This window comes from Schistocerca nitens, chromosome 8, assembly GCF_023898315.1.
Source record: "Schistocerca nitens isolate TAMUIC-IGC-003100 chromosome 8, iqSchNite1.1, whole genome shotgun sequence".
NCBI classification, from domain to species: domain Eukaryota; kingdom Metazoa; phylum Arthropoda; class Insecta; order Orthoptera; family Acrididae; genus Schistocerca; species Schistocerca nitens.
Genome location: NC_064621.1, coordinates 628984028 through 629004642, shown reverse-complemented (window position 1 = coordinate 629004642; position 20615 = coordinate 628984028).

Here is a 20615-nt window from a genome sequence, read left to right as displayed (position 1 = left end):
CCATAAAACATCAGTTTATCTAGGAAAATACCGTGATTCACTCTGTAAAATGCCATAGACAGATCAGAGGAATTACCAACCAGTGCTATTCTGTTATTTAATGGCTGTAAAATTTGTGCGAGTCACAAGTAAATGGCATTCTCAGTAAAGCAACTCTTCAGAAATCCAGTCTATCTTTATCAAGGATATTATGGCTGTCCGAGTGATATACTATTCTAAACATCATTACCTCCTGCGAAAATTTGAAAAATGATGTCAGCAGTGAAACAGGTCGGTTGTCATTGACAGTTCTCGTTATCATCTTTGTTAAAGATGGGTTTAACAACGGCATGTTTCAGTCTCTCTGAAAGAATACCATGAGTTGGTCATGCATTACACATTTGAAATAAGACAAGTTGTACTACATGGGGACAAGTCAGGTCAAAGGCCGTCCCTCAAACAGCCGTCCCAGCCCTGAGCCATTATAGTCACAGAGTTAAAGATGGTAACAGCACCCACTATCTCAGAGGAAGTATAAAAACCTTTCCAACTGTTCTTTCTTCATCAGTTAGCATCAAGAATAAGCGATCCTTAATGTCTTACGTTCATCCGTTTGCTAACCTCAAAACAAAATAAAATAGGGTGTTGAGGGAAAAAAAGGGCTAACTGAATCTAAAAGCAAATAAAATAAATGATGGATGACCAAGGCAGCTGGCAGGAGAGGTGGAGTAGAGGATTCCTTAGGCTTAGCATGCGGCGTGAGACGACACAAACACCAAACATCCTGCCCCCTCACCAAACTGAAAGTTGTTTAAAACATAACATTTCAGAATGAAAACCACTGTCTCGGAAAAAGCGAAGAACTACTTCAACCGTCCGTTCTTAGTCCGTCAGTATTACAGGCAAAGATCTTGTGAGAGCCAGGAGGTGGGGGTATTCCACCAGAATGTGAGCTACTCGTTGTAAGGTCCTGCAACCTACGTAGGGATGACTCATTGCAAAAGATATAACTATGGGCTAGTCTGGTACGACGATGTGGAGGAGACTTAGGACAATGGATAGCATCTGGTAGGAACGGAAGGAGGAACTCCACACGGCTATAGTCTCCTTGATAGTGTGATATTAACCATAGAATGCTGTAGCCTACCAGATGTTGCTCACCTCTGAATGAGGAGAAGTCTTATTTGCGTCCAAAAATCTAAACCTAGGTCTTCAAAGCGAATGTTAGGCGAGTAATCGCTTCTCTAACCCAGTAGTCGGCCATTTCTTTCCACGGGATACCCACATGACTAGAAAGCAACTGAGCGGGAAGTAGGACCAAGACCAAAGAGGAAGGTATGAACAGCGGACATCACAGGTCTAGAAAAGTACCATCGATCTATAGCTTGGAGACTGATCATTGAGTCAGTCGAAATCAAAATGCGGTCGATAGAGGGCTGTTTAATAAATCGTATGATTCTGTTAACAGTTGTTAGCTGCACTGTAAAAACATTACACTCACCAAGCAGCAAATGTTGTTCCTCATCTTGAGAATATGTATAAGTATGTGCCATCCTATTTGTAGTTTAAGAGCCATCAGTGTAAATGACGTAAGTACCGTGATACTTCTAGTACTGAAGAACTGAGACATACAGGCGTCGAATGACCTTGGGGGACAAACTTTAGGTCTGGAAAAGCACAGGAAGTGGGTTATATGGAGGTCCCGGCACAGGTGCGCGAGACATATTCTAATTCCAGAATGAGATTTTCACTCTGCAGCGGAGTGTGCGCTGATATGAAACTTCCTGGCAGATTTAATCTGCCAGCATGTTTCACACAACCTAATTGTTTACCGACCCTTGGACGAGTGTCAGGAGATCTATTCACCTTGTGTGTAAAAGGAATTTGACGAGAAGGATTACCAGGAAATTTCCAGCCAATGAGAACTTAAGTAAGCAAAGTAGGAAGATCTTTATGTTTAGCAAGATCGACAAGAGACAGATTCCAGATTACCTGAGAGGTCATCATGAAAATTTCATCTCTAGCACTGACAACGTCGAAAATCAATGGACAAAGTTCAAGGGCGTCGTCAGTACGCCGTACACAAGTACGTCGCTAACAAAATTGTAAGGAATGGAAAAGACCCACTGCGGTCCGACTACCACGTTAGGAGGCCGTTACGAAAGCAAAGATAGTTTCACTGCAAATTTAAGCAGAGTGGCCAAAGCTTCACAGGTAAACAAAAACTAAACAAAGACAGATTTAGCTTAATGAGAGCTATGCGTGAAGGTTTCAACGAAAGTAAAACTACAGCTATCAACTTGACATAAATCCTAATAATTTCTAGTCTTATGTTAAATCAGCTAACCGATCGAATCGATCTGCCGAGACACTCTCTGATCATAATGGCATTGAAACAGAGAATGACACAGAAAAGACTGAAATACTAGATATCTTCCCCCAAAATTGTTTCACAGAGGAAGCTGGCATTGACGTTCCTCCTTTAAGTCGTCGCATATACGAAAAAGTGATAGATATCGAAATAAGTGACAAAGAGACAGAAAAATCAATTGAAATCGGTCAACACAGGATAAGCTGCTGGACCTGATGGGATGCCAAATGCATTCTAGACAGTGTATGCGAAAGGGTTTTCCTCTCTCCTAGCAACAGTGAGCCGTGTGACTCTTGAGGAACGAAGCGTTTCTATTGGTAGGAAGAAACCACGAGTCATTCCCTTTTTGAAGAAGGGTCGTCGAACAGACGAACAAAACTATAGGCCTGTATCTCTGACGACGGTACATTATAGAAATTTGGAGTATATTTTATGGTCGGGTATGACGTTTGTGGAGACCCAAACACTCCTCTGTAGGAACCAACATTATTATTATTATTATTATTAAGCATTACAATCCATGAAGGCTTTTTGCTGCAGAATGGACAATGTTGAACCACTTTGCTCTGTCTTTACAAGTAATTTGCCACTGTCTGTCATGTCCTAGTTTTCTGAGATCGTATTGAATATTGTCCAAGTATCTCATGCGTGGGCGTCCAAGAGGTCGTCTTCCGGTGGGAATCTCTTCAGTCACTTTCTTGATGGTCCAGTTTGGTGGTGCTCTGATGACATGCCCTATCCATTTCAGTCTTTTGGCTTTAATTTTGGCCACTATATCGGAGTCTTTATATAATTTGTAAATTTCATTGTTATTTAGCAATCTCCATTCATCACTGATCCTATCTCTTATGGGTCCAAATATTTTTCTCAAAATTTTTCGTTCAAATACTCTTAATCTGTTTTCCTCTTTTTTTGTGAGAGTCCAGGTTTCAGATCCATAGGTGAGTACTGGTATAATCAATGATTTGTATACTTGTAGTTTGGTGTTCCTAGAAATTAACTTGCTTTTGAAAACTGTCAAGAGACTATAGTAGCATTTGTTAGCCTTCTGAATTCGTGATTCTATTTCAATTTTTATGGAGTTGTCAGAGGTTACTATTGTACCAAGGTAATTAAATTCATTTGTCTTTGTGAAAGCTGTGTTATTAATTTGCAGTACATTATTATTTGATGGATAGCGGGATAAGATAAAGTACATTGTTTTGTCTGTATTCAGCTGGAGGCCTGTGCCATTTGTGGCTTTAATTAATTGTGCTGTAAGAAGCTTCAAATCATTCTCACTGTCAGATAATAATGCAATGTCATCAGCGTATGCTACAATATTAATTTTGCTTTCCAGTTGTGCTCCAATTTGTAGTAGCTTTACTTTTTGAATTATTCTATTGATTACTATGTTAAAAAGAACTGGTGAGAGTGAATCCCCTTGTTTGACTCCAGTTTTAACCTCAAATTCTTCAGAAAGTTTGCTGGCTACTTTTATTTTGTATTTTGAGTTTAAAGTGCAAGATTTTATTAAATTTATCAATTTGTTAGGGATGCCAATCTGCCTCATGCACTTCCATAAATATTCCCTGTTGATACTGTCAAAAGCTTTTTTAAAATCAATGAAAAGCATATGTACATTTTGATTGAATTCATATTTCTTTTCACCCAACATCCTTAGGACATATATATTGTCAATAGTCGATCTGTTAGGTCTAAATCCACATTGGGCATCATCTAGGGAGTCTTCAACGTAAGGGCTTATCCTTGCTAACAGTATATTTGTCAGAATTTTATATGTTGTGTTTAGTAATGCAATTCCACTGTAGTTTGAACAATTTGTTGGGTCCCCCTTCTTGTATATAGGGCACACAACTACTTCTTTCCAATCATATGGGACCTGTTCCTGCTTCCAGATGTTGGTGATGATTTTGTGTAAGCAGTTTACAAAAGGAAATTTACTGAGCTTCCATATATCATGGGTTCCGAAAACAACGATCGTCCGAAACCCACCACGCTTTGTTCGTCCAGAAAGCAGTAGATACAGGCAGTCAGGTAGATGCCTAGTTCTTTGACTTCCGAAAAGCATTCGATACAGTTATGCCTAATGAAAAGAATAGGAGGGTATGGAATATGAGATCGACTGTGTGACTAGACTAAAGAGTTTCTAGCAGACAGAACACAGCATGTCATTCTGAATGGAGAAAAGTCTTCAGAACTACAAGCAACTTTGGGTGGGCCCCAGGGAGTATTATAGGACCATTACTTTTCAAAATATACATAAAAGACTTTGTCCATAACGAAGAAAGTTACACCAGGCATTTCGGGGATGATTTTGTTGCATACAGAGAAGTCCCAACGCTATAAAACTGCGTATAAATGCAGGAAGAAGGTTTTCAACATAAACAAATGTAATGTATTTGCGAGTACATAGAAAGGCCCTTTACTGTATGATTACAAAATTGCAAAGCGATCACTGGAAGCAGCTACTTCCATAAAATATGTAGGAGTATGCATACGGAGAGATTTGATGTGAAACAGCCACATAAATTTAATCGCAAGTAAGGCCGATGAAAATCTGAGATTCATAGAAAGAATCCTCAGGAAAAGTCGTTCATGAACATAGGGAGTAACTTACAAAACACTCGTTCGATCGGTACTTGAATACTGCTCGTTGGGATGGGAGCTGTGCCAAATAGGACTGATATAGGAAATAAAGAAAATCTAAAGAAGAGCAGCACATTTCGTTACAGGTTCATTTGGTAACTCCTAAAATGTCACGTAGATGAACAGCCAGCTCCAATGGCATACGCTGAAAACGGTGTATTTGGTATCACGTTATGGTCTACTGTTATAGATTCGAGAGTGTATATTCCTGGAAGAGTCAACAGATATACTTCTCCATCTTACTTCTATCTCGCGAAAAGACAATGAAGAGAAAATTAGAGAAATTCAGTCCTACGCAAAAACTTACCAGCGATCGTTGTTCCAGCAAACGGTATGCAATTGTAACAGGAGAAGGAGGAAGTGGTACTGGTGCACAAGGCACCCCTCGCCACACACCGCCAGGTGATTTGCAGAGTGCAAATGTAGATGGAGAAGAGTTTCTACCGTTGAAACTGAAGAGATAAGATTACTGGTTTGGTGAGAAGCCTGTCTGCATGACTAGTCTGGAAGGCATCAATTGTCTGCCTCACCCTGCGATGATGGAATGAGTTCAATTATTTCAGAGCGAAAGTGTCAATCATAGTCCAGGTGGGATAAGACCAGGACCTGTAAATATGAAGTACAGTAGTGTAGTCCAGACGTCAGGAGGCTAAGGTGTCATGCAGCTAGTCTTTATTTGGTGAATATGGGAGAACCATGCCTGCTTTTTGTCAAACAGGAGTCCCAAAAACAGGGATTATGCAACAACGTCCAAGCGAAGAGTATCAACTCCAACCTGAAAGAACCGGATGCATAAACAGATCATCGATATGGGCTTTTGGAGCCAAAGGCCCACTCGTGTACCCTTAATGACTGCTCGACACAAAGATTTATACCTCACCGACACAAAGATTTATACCTCACCTGGGCTCGCCAACACCGACTATTGATGACAGAAAACATGTTGCCCGGTCGGGCGAGTCTCGTTTCAAATTGTATAAGCGGATGAACGTGTACGGGCATCGAGACAACCTCATGAATCCGTGGACCCTGCATGTCAGCAAGGGACTGTTCAAGCTGGTGGAGGCCCTCTAATGGTGTAGGGTATGTGCAGTTGCCGTGATATGGGACACCTGATACGATCTGACAAGTGACACGTTCGTAAGCATCCTGGTGTGTATTCCGACGGACTTGAGCAATTCTAGCGGAACAATGCAACAACCCACACTTCCAGAATTGCTACACAGTGGCTCCAGGGACACTGTAATGAGTTGAAACACTTCCTCTGGCCACCAAACTCCCCAGACACGAACATTATTGATCTTGGATGCCTTGCAACGGGCTGTTCAGAAGGTATCTTCACCACATCGTACTCTTATGGATTTTTGAACAGCCCTGCAGGATTCGTGGTGTCAGTTCCCTCCGTCACTACTTCGGACATTAGTCGAGTCCATGCCACGTCATACTGCGGTCTTCTGCGTGCTTGCGGGGGGCACCTAGGAGGTATTAGGCAGGAATACCAGTTTCTTTGTCTCTTCAGTCTACGACGTGTATGCAAGGTTCTACAAATCGTCAGTGTGCTCGCAGTTTCAGAGTTACGACAAAGTTTTGTTGAGTCTGTTCTACTCTCTAACAAAAATGCAGCATTGTTCCATTCGTGTAAACACATTTGATGCCTGTTTATCTGTGGATAACAAGTTTACGAAAACATGATAGCCATTACTTTAAGAACCGCTTGACACTACTCATTATGGTTAAAATAGATTATACATCTGTATATGATCTATATTTAACGGATTAAAAGATAATTATGATGAAGAAATTCACACTTCAGTCTAAATGGGGATAAGAACCAAAATATGGTACACTAGTTGCTGCGAATTATTTTCATGTTTCTCTTGTGCAGAACAGGGAGAAAATCCTATGCCAAGTTTCCATTCCAGTGGTTCACTATTACACGATTCCGCCAAAATCGCCACAGAATTGGCGATTTATGTCTAAACTGTTAACTATTTCTCACCTGAAGGAACCTCATCAGTTATGAGTAGCAGCTGAATTTCCCTTGTTAACAAGTTTACCTTTGCCTCTTTTGCCAAAAGTAGGTATAAATTGTCCAAATTCACCTTCCCATAGCTATAGCGACATAATCTCGAAACAGAGTGACTGATTAAATAAGCATGGGCGACCAGAGAGATCAATACTTTCGGCAAACTTCATTGTATCGCTTTGCGGTAACAATAGAGAAAATAATTTTCACGTTTATTTTGATTCTAGTAAATTCTCTTTCCACTAGCTATCGATGACTTTCTAAAATTACAGTACTGGACCGACGGAAAGGAAATAAATGCTATAGCTTACACTATATCAATGTAGATAAGAAAGTTCCATATGTTACGAGGCCTGTTCAGAAAGTAAGCTCCGATTGATTGCCAAATTGAAACCACAGTGAACATCAGAAATGTTTTACTTGTAACAATTAGCTACACCTTTCAGCTACTTCTCTACGTAGTCGCCGTTCTGACTTAGACTTTTGTCATAGCGTTGTACCAACTTTTCAATAGCCTCATCATAGAAGGCAGCCGCCAGTGCTCCACGCTGGCCTACACCTCGTTGTCTGTGTCAAAATGTTGTCTTCAAAGACAGCGGTTCATGTGACCAGAGATGAAACTCAGGGGGAGACAATTGCGGACTGTATTGTGGGTAATCTCACATTTCCATTTGAAAACGATGCAGGAGCATCTTCATTGCCCCTGCAGAATGCGGCTGAGAATTGTCTTGAAGAAGAAACAGCACGACAGTTATGTAATGTTAGCTGCATAGCTTCAGGCGAAATTTCTCACCAGGCCCTCGTACTTGGCGGCAGACACTATTTTCTAGACATCTTTACGCACTCACTGCGAGCTCAGAAATGAGAAGAGCGACGTGATGCTAACTGGGGTTATGCTAGAGACACTACCCAACACATCTGTGCAAAGCTTTATCGGATTTTCATAGTCGTTTCCATTTCGCGACCGATCGGAGCTTACTTTCTGAACGCCCCTCGTAATAATACGGGCAACATCCTTTCCTAGATAGCGGCTTCATCACATGACTAAACAATAATTTAATGTGTTAGCTAAATTTCATAAGCAGCAACATATGGTGTAATATGCGTCAAACGCAAAATCATAGCTAAGCATTTTTTCTTTACAAACTTCTGGAATTTCACACAGCGTCTTACGTAAGAGCGAATATAATAATGAGTATGACCATTAGCGAAATGATTGGCACTTCACCATGAAGCTGAGATAAGATCAAAAGCAAATTTTTTTAAGAAACAGTTGCTGTAAGGAAGGCGGCAGAACTAACAGAGCGCGTGTGACATTCTACTCGTAATGGTAGTGGTACGCCTTCAATGGCGGACTAACTCGCGCTCTCTGTCCTTCACCCGTAGCCCTGATCAGCTGTGCCGGACGGCGCGGGCTCACTATTGAAATTTAGAGAGAGTACTTTCCGGGAAGATCCGAACAAATATTACTTCCTCCCAAATAACTCTGATAAAAAGACCACGATGAAAACATTTCAGTAATTAGAGCTAAAACAGAGACTTCCTAACAGCAGAGTAACTAACACAATGACTGCGTGCAGAAAATTAAAAAGAATGAGGTACAATGGCCAGTGTAAGAGCCATTAACAGTATCTTCTCGGAAGGAAAACAACTAGTGTAAGAAATTCGCATCAAGAGTAGTACAGATTGAAGTGTATAGTCACAAGGAGTGAATATCGTTTACAGTGATTATGAGTATTTATTCTTGTTTCGTTTTACCCTCTTTGGGGTACGCTGGATCAATCATTTCTTTGTGCGTTGTTCTTTTCTTAGGGCCCAGTATTTCTTCACTCTTTCTGATCTTCTTTTCCTCTCTTCTTCCGAGATGAAGGATTTGGACTTTTGTGTGGATTTGCCTTGGAACCTTATGTTTTCATCTTTAGTAATTAATATAACAGTTCGAACAATAAGTGAATTTTCTGAAATATTTAATTCCACTAGGTCTTTCTCAGTTTCTTTAAACCAGTTGGTCTTCGTTTTTCGGTTACGGAGGAAGTCAAAGATTTGTTTAGTTAACCTGTTGGAATTCATTCTGAGAAGATGACCATAAAAGTTTATTCTCCTTTTTCGCATAGAATCTGAAAGTTTTTCAATTTTCTTGTAGAGAGTTTCATTTTTGATGTATATAATCCTATTGTTTTGAAATTTTGACCCAATGATTTTTCTTAAAATTTTTCTTTCCTTTACCTCAAGTTTCTCCATTTGGCCTTTGAAATTCATGTTAAGTGTTTCTGCTGCATACAGTGCTTCTGGCTTAATCACTGTCTTGTAATGTGTAATTTTGGACCCCCATGAAAGGGATTTTTTGTTGTATGTATTTTTTGTTCGTTGGAAGGCCAATTCAAGTTTATTTTTTTCTGGATTCCATTGCCTTGCTTTACCCAGCATTCCAACTAATCCATTCTCCGAGATATTTGAATTCTTTTACTAATTCAAACTTCTGTTCTTGAACTTTGAGGTATTTACATGAGTGCTTGATATTTGTCAATATCTTTGTTTTTTCAGAGGAGATGTGAAGACCAATTTTAGCTGCTTGTTTCTTTAGTTCAAGGATTTGCTCCCGTGCTTCTTCCATTGTTTCAGCAAACAGGGCCATATCATCTGCAAAAGCAATGCAATTTACTTTAAGGTTCTTCTTTTTGCAACCCAGTCTTATACCACTCTTAATATTTGTGTTCCATTCCCTGACTACAATGTCAAGCGCACAATTGAACAGCAACGGTGAGAGCCCATCCCCCTGTCGCACTCCCGTTTTTATTTCAAAGGGTTCCGATAGTTCGCCCATAAATTTAACTTTCGAAAATATATTTGTAAGGGTCGCTTTTATAATATTAGTTGTTTTCTTATCCAAACGCATTTCTTCCAGGAATGATAACAGAGATTCTCTATCAATCGAATCATATGCTTTTTTGAAATCAATGAAGGAGATTACGTATGTCTTTCCCCTTGATTTTTGGTATGAGTATTTAATATAGGCATTGTTGTCTGTTTCACTAGTGTATGCAGTAACGTCATCTCGTTGCACTCAGGGCAGCCACAAACTGGTCAGTTATACAGGAGACGGTATCTAGAGGGCAGTTAAGTATCTGGTCGCCACAATTCCGGAATAATTAATTCATGGAACTAGCTTGGCCATAAATGTCACATTATTCGTACGATGTAATAATGAAATATATTCTAGTACATTCCTCAAGACTTGTTCAGTTTAGCCTAATTAAATGCTGAGGGAGTTTCCTATTATCTGATGTCTATCAAAGACTTGAATCCAGCGAGGGTCATATTTCTGATGACTTTTTGCTGTAACCTACGGTAAACTACAACGCTTCCTGTATCCAGATTTCGAGTGGACGCCGTGTTAGTTGATTAGTTTGAGCAGTATATTATTGACAAGAGATTAAAGTAGACATATCTCGCCCGAAGTGGAGAAATAATACAGTATTTTGTTTGGTAGGGAAAAAGTAGTGCCTTCAGTTAGATATCATTTGTGTTATGTTATTACGTAAGGCAGCTACGAGCAAAAGGAATGGGTAGAAGTGGGAAAAGAATTATTTTTACGCTCACATTTGTACACCACGGTTGTAGGTGGAACAAGCAGTAAATATGTTTTTTATTTAAAGTAGAAAAGATGAATTCCTAATAAGAAGAGAAGATAGCACTCACGAAAAATTTTATCGCTGATTTCTTAAGCAATGTGTGTTCGTAAAATCTATTCGGCTCAGTATGTCTGATTTGGAAAAGTAATGTAACGTCATTTTCATTACGAGCATATGTTGTATTATATATTAACAAATTTAATTAAATTTGCCAACTGTAAACTAGTTTTATTGAAAAGGAAACAAAAGAGTCAAAACAAAAAGTCTGAATATCCAAGAATGTCTTTAGATTACTGAGACGTTTATAAATGAAGCGCATGATAATAATTCGCAAACAAATTAATCTCTGGTAAAGAATCTCCCAGTATATTTCACACTATATCAGCCAGCCACCTTAACTCAAATATAACAATATCTACGAAAAAAATCCGTCAGATGTGTTGTTCTCAGGCTGAGATGGATTCAGTTTTTAAAAACATTTTCCATATAGAATACTGCAGTCTAATAAATACAGTCACGACACTCTCTGGTGTGAAAGTTGTTAGTTTTTGACAGCGACACTAGCGCTCCATGCGGTGAGAAAGCAGCTACTCACATTTCGTAAGGATAATGTTCGTATTTAATTACTTTCTACTTATTTAACGAGATAGAGATTACATTATTGCGTTCTATCCATTAGTAAGTTACCAAGAGATACAAATTATCGTGAAATACATGTAAAAGCAGCATATCACATAAGTGACAAAGATAAACTCATTCATGAAGAAATACTTTCGAATATGTCTATATTAACAGCATATTCTGCTGAAAGCAAGAGAATATAAATACATTTCATGCGTGAGAAGAAAATATTTCTGTTGTTGTCTGTTGATGTTATTATAGGCGCTTTCCCTGACACTTACAAATATTTCATGGTGTTTAATGATTAGCAATCCCACACACTTCTCTCGACTTTCTAATAAAGGGGTATTTTTGTAAATGTAATTACTTCTGCTTCAGAAGCGAATGTGTTGAAGATTCTTACGGTTAGTGGCTCAGATTTAATAACATTTATGGATATGGTTTCTCATGTTTTTGGAAACAGTTTTACAGCTTTTGACAACATATTATCACATCTGTGTGGTTTTCCCTTCAGCTACAATTGTGGTGGCTTATACGTTGAATAATGTAGGTACTAGATCCCATATAGATTTCCTAAGTTCCACATTAACTGATTTGGCTCAAAGTGTAATGAAGAAGACTCTGCTTTGTTGGACAGATATACGACGCGTTTCTGTAAAAGATCAGGTCTTCTGGTGTTCGCTAGCGATTTTTTGTTATTAAAGGAAAATTACATTGTTCAGTAAAGGCCTACACGTCACAACAGAATCGTAAATAAACTGTCCTGTAATGCACCGTTTCGTATCTCACACTATCTTTAGGAAACTGAATAATCACAAATGTGAAATAATTTTTTAGTTACTGTCGTGTTTTATGGAACTAGACACACAACCTGACACACACACACACTGTTACAAATCAGTATAAACCTTAGCAACCGCACTCATCCGATTCAGAAGTGGCGCTTGCTGACCGCTTGGGGCGCTGCTATCGCTGGGGGTAACGAAGAGAACACTGAGTGTCCCAAATGTTATGTTAGACTGTGAGAATACTAAAGCCAAGCGAGGATCGCTGGTGTATTTTAATAACAAGAGCGCAGCGGCGAATTCGTATATTGCAACTGTGCGCGCAATAATTTCGCTGGCGCGTATGATACGAGTAAAAGTATGTGATCTATCTGTGTTAACGATTAAGGAGAAAACCAGCCAGCAGTCTTTAATAACATACAGCTTTTATTTTGCCTTAGTTGTTTCTGTAACGTATCAAACAAATAATTTGACTGACACCTCCTTGCCGAGTAAGTACACAAAAAGTAGCCCCCGTGGTGTTTTGGATAACGTTGCACACTAAAAAAAAATATTACGAGATAACCCAACACTGTACAGTTTCATATAATCCACATATCTCTGAAGTCAGTGCTAATCGACACGTTATGTAAAGAGCAATATCACTACACAGCGGATGACGAAACGAGTGCGCATTCGGAAGGACGACGGTTCACACCCGCCTCCAGCTATCCAGATTTAGGTTTTCCGTGATTTTCTTAAATCGCTCCAGGAAAATGGCAAGATGGTTTCTTTGAAAGGGCACGGCCGATTTCCTTTCCCATCCTTGACACAATCTGAGCTGCTTCTCCGTCTCTAATAACCTCAATGTCGACGGGACGTTGAATCCAATCTTCCTTCCTGTTTTGGAATCGGAATGTTGAACTGCGCCATACCCTGCGACAACACGGTGGAATGGTTGTTTTCGTGGTTAGGGTGTTGTAACCATATCACGCTTGAGAAAATGCTAAATGCGTGCGTCGTTGTTTAGGTGTACTGCGTAGCAGAAGAACATTTCGGAGACGATGATAGTTCCTATCAGCGTGACAGTGCACCCTGTCATAAAACAGAACTTCTCACGCAGTGTTTTGTGGACAATGACGTTGGAGCCGACCGCGGTGGCCGAGCAGTTCTAGGCGCTTCAGTCCGGAGCCACGCGGCTGCTACGGTCGCAGGTTCGAATCCTGCCTGGGCCACGGATATGTGTGATGTCCTTAGGCTGGTTAGGTTTACGTAGTTCTAAGTCGAGGGGCCTGATGACCTCCGATGTTAAGTCCGATAGTGCTCAGAGCCATTTGAACAATAACGTTCCTAAAATGAAATGGCCTGACCAGGGTCCCGACCTGAACCCAATGGAACACCTTTGGGACGAGTTGAAACGTAGACTTCGCTCCAGACCCCAGCGCCTAACATCGCTACCTCCACTAGTTTTGGCTCTTGGGGAGGAACGGACCGCCATCCCTCCACACACACATTCTGACACTTAACGGAAAGTATCCCGCACGTAGTTCAACTGTCATAAAGGCGGAGGTGGACACACTTCGTTTTAATGCCAGGATAACTTTGATCGGTTAATGTACCTAGTATCGATGACTTATTGTTCGTCTTCAACTCGTAATATGCATCAGCGTGTGTTTGGGTCATATGCGAACTACTTTCACATGCGAGCACCACCGCTCCGCTGTTGTACTACGTATTTTATTGACTGGAATTACACTACTGGCCATTAAAATCGCTTGTGGCCGGCCGCGGTGGTCTCGTGGTTCTAGGCGCGCAGTCCGGAACCGTGCGACTGCTACGGTCGCAGGTTCGAATCCTGCCTCGGGCATGGCTGTGTGTGATGTCCTTAGGTTAGTTAGGTTTAAGTAGTTCTAAGTTCTAGGGGACTGATGACCACAGCAGTTGAGTCCCATAGTGCTCAGAGCCATTTGAACCATTAAAATCGCTACCACGAAGATGACATGCTACAGACGCGACATTTAACCGACAGGAAGATGATGCTGTGATATGCAAATGATTAACTTTTCAGAGCACCTACAACGTGCTGATATGAGGAAAGTTTCCAACCGATTTCTCATACACAAACAGCAGTTGACCGGCGTTGCCTGGTGAAATGTTGTTGTGATGCCTCGCGTAAGGAGGAGATATGCGTACCATCACGTTTCCGACTTTGATAAAGGTCGAATTGTAGCCTATAGCGATTGCGGTTTAAAGTATCGCGACTTTGCTGCACGCGTTGGTCGAGATCCAATGACTGTTAGCAGAATATGGAATCGGAGGGTTCAGGAGGGAAATACGGAAAGCCGCGCTGGATCCCAAAGGCATCGTATCACTAGCCGTCGAGATGACAGGCATCTTATCCGCATGGGTGTAACGGATAGTGCACCCACGTCTCGATCCCTGAGTCAACAGATGGGGACGTTTGCAAGACAACAACCATCTGCATTAACAGTTCGACGACGATTGCAGCAGCATGGACTATCAGCTCGGAGACCGTGGCTGCGGTTACCCTTGACGCTGCATCACAGACAGGAGCGCCTGAGATGGTGTACTCAACGACGAACCTGTGTGCATGAATGGCAAAACGACGCTTTTTCAGATGAATCCAGGTTCTGTTTACATTATCATGATGGTTGCATCCGTGTTTGGCGACATCGCGTTGAACGCACATTGGAAGCGTGTATTCGTCATCGCCATACTGGCGTATCACCCGGCGTGATGGTGTGGGGTGCCATTGGTTACACGTCTCGGTCACCTCTTGTTCGCATTGACGGCACTTTGAACAGTGGACGTTACATTTCAGATGTGTTACGACCCGTGGATCTACCCTTAATTCGATCCCTTCGAAACCCTACATTTCGGTAGGATAATGCACGACCGCATGTTGCAGGTCCTGTACGGGCCTTTCTGCATACAGAAAATTTTCGACTGCTGCCCTGGCCAGCACATTCTGCATATCTCTCACTAATTGAAAACGTCTGGTCAATGGTGGCCGAGCAACTGGCTCGTGACAATACGCCAGTCACTACTCTTGATGAACTGTGGTATCGTGTTGAAGCTGCATGGGCAGCTGTACCTGTACACGCCATCCTAACTCTGTTTGACTCAATGCCCAGGCGTGTCAAGGCCGTTATTTCGGCCAGACGTGGTTGTTCTGGGTACTGATTTCTCAGGATCTATGCACCCAAATTGTTTGAAAATGTAATCACGTGTCAGTTCTAGTATAATATTATCATCTGCATTTCTTCTTGGTGAAGCAATTTTAATGACCAGTAGTGTACTAACGAGTTACAAAGAATAAAACGCAGCTAAATAAATAACCAAGTAAATGCTGCCATGTACTGCAACAGGCCACATGACAAAACCGCGCGAATTCGTAGGCTGACTGATATACACGCAAATTGAAACTGTCTCTCTCTTCCTGTAAGTATCTCTGCGAAAACTCTCGGACCTGCAGTTTCACTGTCAACAAAACATTGTGAGGCTGTTATTTCAAAATAAAATATGGAAGTTTTTCTGTTTGTCCGACATAAACTTTGTAGTAAGAGTGCAAGGAAGAAAGTGTAACGTTCTCAGATATTACTGAATGATTGTACGTGTATCAAACGAAGTTAGTGAGGGAATTTGCATGTTGCAAGTTGTGAATTGTACAACTACAACTACAGTCAGTAAGGCACCTTATGGCGTGCAGAGAAGGCTACTTCTGGTGTTGCTATCATTTCGTCCCTTCTATGTTGCATCTGCGAGTGCTGCATGGGTGTAACGAATCTCGATATTTTCTAATTAAAAACCTTTACCTTACCTTCGACGGCCGCACGCGAGCTGTTATGGGTTGAAAACATTGTTCCACCTTGGGTTCCGTCAGAAAATTTTTAAAAAATCAAAAAATATTATTTTAAGTTTAAGACTTACTTCGGCTTTACGCCATTGTCATGTGATACCTGAAACACTACAAATATACATCGAATGCACTCGTGTGTAGACAACCGGGCTCATCGCACTGTGAAAATTTCGAAAAGTAGGATGACGAATTTCAGGTCTTGCAATTAAAAATTCCTTACATTGAGGTGTGCATGAAAGGTATTTCACTGTAACCTACGTATTCTTTTTGATACTGTATGTAACGAGCATTTGACCACTTGACATAGCGCTTCGTCAGGAACAGAAAAGCAACGGAAGACGAAGGCAAAATGCATTGTCACCGCAGAAAATTACCAACAGGCAGCTTGTTAGCGTGTTAACTGTCAATGTCAGTATCCGTGCTATTGTTAACTGTACGAGGTGCATTCAAGTTCTAAGGCCTCCGATTTTTTTTCTAATTAACTACTCACCCGAAATCGATGAAACTGGCGTTACTTCTCGACGTAATCGCCCTGCAGACGTACACATTTTTCACAACGCTGACGCCATGATTCCATGGCAGCGGCGAAGGCTTCTTTAGGAGTCTGTTTTGACCGCTGGAAAATCGATGAGGCAATAGCAGCACGGCTGGTGAATGTGCGGCCACGGAGATTGTCTTTGACTGTCGGAAAAAGCCAAAAGTCACTAGGAGCCAGGTCAGGTGAGTAGGGAGCATGAGGAATCACTTCAAAATTGTTATCACGAAGAAACTGTTGCGTAACGTTAGCTCGATGTGCGGGTGCGTTGTCTCGGTGAAACAGCACACGCGCAGCGCTTCCCGGACGTTTTTGTTGCAGTGCAGGAAGGAATTTGTTCTTCAAAACATTTCCGTAGGATGCCCCTGTTACCGTAGTGCCCTTTGGAACGCAATGGGTAAGGATTATGCCCTCGCTGTCCCAGAACATGGACACCATCATTTTTTCAGCACTGGCCGGTTACCCGAAATTTTTTTGGTGGCGGTGAATCTGTGTGCTTCCATTGAGCTGACTGGCGCTTTGTTTCTGGATTGAAAAATGGCATCCACGTCTCATCCATTGTCACAACCGACGAAAAGAAAGTCCCATTCATGCTGTCGTTGCGCGTCAACATTGCTTGGCAACATGCCACACGGGCAGCCGTGTGGTCGTCCGTCAGCATTCGTGGCACCCACCTGGATGACACTTCTCGCATTTTCAGGTCGTCATGCAGGATTGTGTGCACAGAACCCACAGAAATGCCAACTCTGGAGGCGATCTGTTCAACAGTCATTCGGCGATCCCCCAAAACAATTCTCTAGACTTTCTCGATCATGTCGTCAGACCGGCTTGTGTGAGCCCGAGGTTGTTTCGGTTTGTTGTCACACGATGTTCTGCCTTCATTAAACTGTCGCACCCACGAACGCACTGTCGACACATCCATAACTCCATCACCACATGTCTCCTTCAACTGTCGATGAATTTCAATTGGTTTCACACCACGCAAATTCAGAAAACGAATGATTGCACGCTGTTCAAGTAAGGAAAACGTCGCCATTTTAAGTATTTAAAACAGTTCTCATTCTCGCCGCTGGCGGTAAAATTCCATCTGCCGTACGGTGCTGCCATCTCTGGGACGTATTGACAATGAACGCGGCCTCATTTTAAAACAATGCGCATGTTTCTATCTCTTTGCAGTCCGGAGAAAAAAAATCGGAGGCCTTAGAACTTCAGTGCACCTGGTATATAACCGTGAAGAATTAGATTTAATGTCAATGTCTGTGATATTGTTAAGAGACCGGCGTTGCTGGTCAGCACTCGTGTTGATGCACACTGAACTGTTGTGAACAGCTGGGAACATAATAGCAGAAATTACATGGGTAGCAACGATTCTAACCAGAGACTGATACGGAGAGACCAGAGACCAGAGACTGATACACGGGAAAAGAGAGTAGACACGTAATGCACAGAGCATATACGTAGTTACATTACGCTGATCACAGAAGTAAAAAGAGACTCTCTCGCGAGAAGGCCTACTGATGTGAGTATCATAGTCTCCGTACATCACGGTTTACATTTGAAGTACATGGGATTTATAATAAGTGTCAAAAGTAACAAATTATTGTTTTAGGGCTGATATGTTCTTACAGATCATTAATCCGTTATTGAGTATATTCTCTTTATCACATTGTCGTATAAGAGTGATATAAATGTACACAAAACAACAATCACAGAAACAAAGCATTTCACATGTCTAGAAGGACTGTACACTGCCGGAAAAAAATTAGTATATCTGCCGAGACGACGTAGATTTTGATCCGATGAAGCCATACGCCACCTGGTAGTTACTGGACGTACTGGTAATTGTTACAACCTCGTTCGCCGACAGATAGCGTAGTGGCGTAGCTACCAGAGTGCTATCTGGGTCTACTTTTTAATAGGGAATGCTCACAGCAGCCAGAAGTCTCACTGTGGTGCAGACGTGTGAAGCAAACAGGCATCCACGCCACGAAGACTCTCTTGATTCCTACAGCCAACTGAGCTAGTTTGCAACGGGCCAGATTATGACCTTCCTAGCGGCGGTATGGCCCTTTCGGAGAAATGCAGTACAAATCGGACGTGCTGCGTCACTTATGCAATGATGCTGGTATCAGAGGTCACGTGAACATTCCCACACCTGTCGAACAGAGAGCGGTATGTCGTCCTGAATGAGGAGACTTAAACAGAAAACAAGCGTAATATCAAGTGTGCTCCAGGGCAGCGTAATGGGTCCACTGGTTTTTATGATTGACATAAACGATCTGGTTGATGACACTGATAACGACAGTTGTTTGGCGCGATGATGCTGTAGTCTACAGGAAAGTACACTCCTGGAAATTGAAATAAGAACACCGTGAATTCATTGTCCCAGGAAGGGGAAACTTTATTGACACATTCCTGGGGTCAGATACATCACATGATCACACTGACAGAACCACAGGCACATAGACACAGGCAACAGAGCATGCACAATGTCGGCACTAGTACAGTGTATATCCACCTTTCGCAGCAATGCAGGCTGCTATTCTCCCATGGAGACGATCGTAGAGATGCTGGATGTAGTCCTGTGGAACGGCTTGCCATGCCATTTCCACCTGGCGCCTCAGTTGGACCAGCGTTCGTGCTGGACGTGCAGACCGCGTGAGACGACGCTTCATCCAGTCCCAAACATGCTCAATGGGGGACAGATCCGGAGATCTTGCTGGCCAGGGTAGTTGACTTACACCTTCTAGAGCACGTTGGGTGGCACGGGATACATGCGGACGTGCATTGTCCTGTTGGAACAGCAAGTTCCCTTGCCGGTCTAGGAATGGTAGAACGATGGGTTCGATGACGGTTTGGATGTACCGTGCACTATTCAGTGTCCCCTCGACGATCACCAGTGGTGTACGGCCAGTGTAGGAGATCGCTCCCCACACCATGATGCCGGGTGTTGGCCCTGTGTGCCTCGGTCGTATGCAGTCCTGATTGTGGCGCTCACCTGCACGGCGCCAAACACGCATACGACCATCATTGGCGCCAAGGCAGAAGCGACTCCTATCGCTGAAGACGACACGTCTCCATTCGTCCCTCCATTCACGCCTGTCGCGACACCACTGGAGGCGGGCTGCACGATGTTGGGGCGTGAGCGGAAGACGGCCTAACGGTGTGCGGGACCGTAGCCCAGCTTCATGGAGACGGTTGCGAATGGTCCTCGCCGATACCCCAGGAGCAACAGTGTCCCTAATTTGCTGGGAAGTGGCGGTGCGGTCCCCTACGGCACTGCGTAGGATCCTACGGTCTTGGCGTGCATCCGTGCGTCGCTGCGGTCCGGTCCCAGGTCGACGGGCACGTGCACCTTCCGCCGACCACTGGCGACATCGATGTACTGTGGAGACCTCACGCCCCACGTGTTGAGCAATTCGGCGGTACGTCCACCCGGCCTCCCACATGCCCACTATACGCCCTCGCTCAAAGTCCGTCAACTGCACATACGGTTCACGTCCACGCTGTCGCGGCATGCTACCAGTGTTAAAGACTGCGATGGAGCTCCGTATGCCACGGCAAACTGGCTGACACTGACGGCGGCGGTGCACAAATGCTGCGCAGCTAGCGCCATTCGACGGCCAACACCGCGGTTCCTGGTGTGTCCGCTGTGCCGTGCGTGTGATCATTGCTTGTACAGCCCTCTCGCAGTGTCCGGAGCAAGTATGGTGGGTCTGACACACCGGTGTCAATGTGTTCTTTTTTCCATTTCCAGGAGTGTAGTATCACATCAAAGTTTTGAACAAATCAATGAGGATTTGCAGAAAATAAATGCGTGGTGTGATGGCTGGCAGTACCTCCTAGTATTAGTAAGTGTAACCACCTGCGTATAACAAAGGGAAAATCCCCATTAATGTAAGAGTACAAAATAAATGCCCAGCGTTTGGAAGCGCTAACGTCCGTCAAGTATCTGGGTGTGACTATTCGAAATGATCTCAAATGGAACGAGCAGATTACGCAAGTAACGGGTAAGGCGAAGTCTAGATAGGTGTTTATTGGTAGAATCCTCAAACGATGCAGTTCTCCAAAAAAGGAAACTGCTTATAATACTTTAGCTCGTCCATTCTTATTGTTTGTCTGTATGGGACTCTTACCAGTTGGGTCACATTCAAGAGA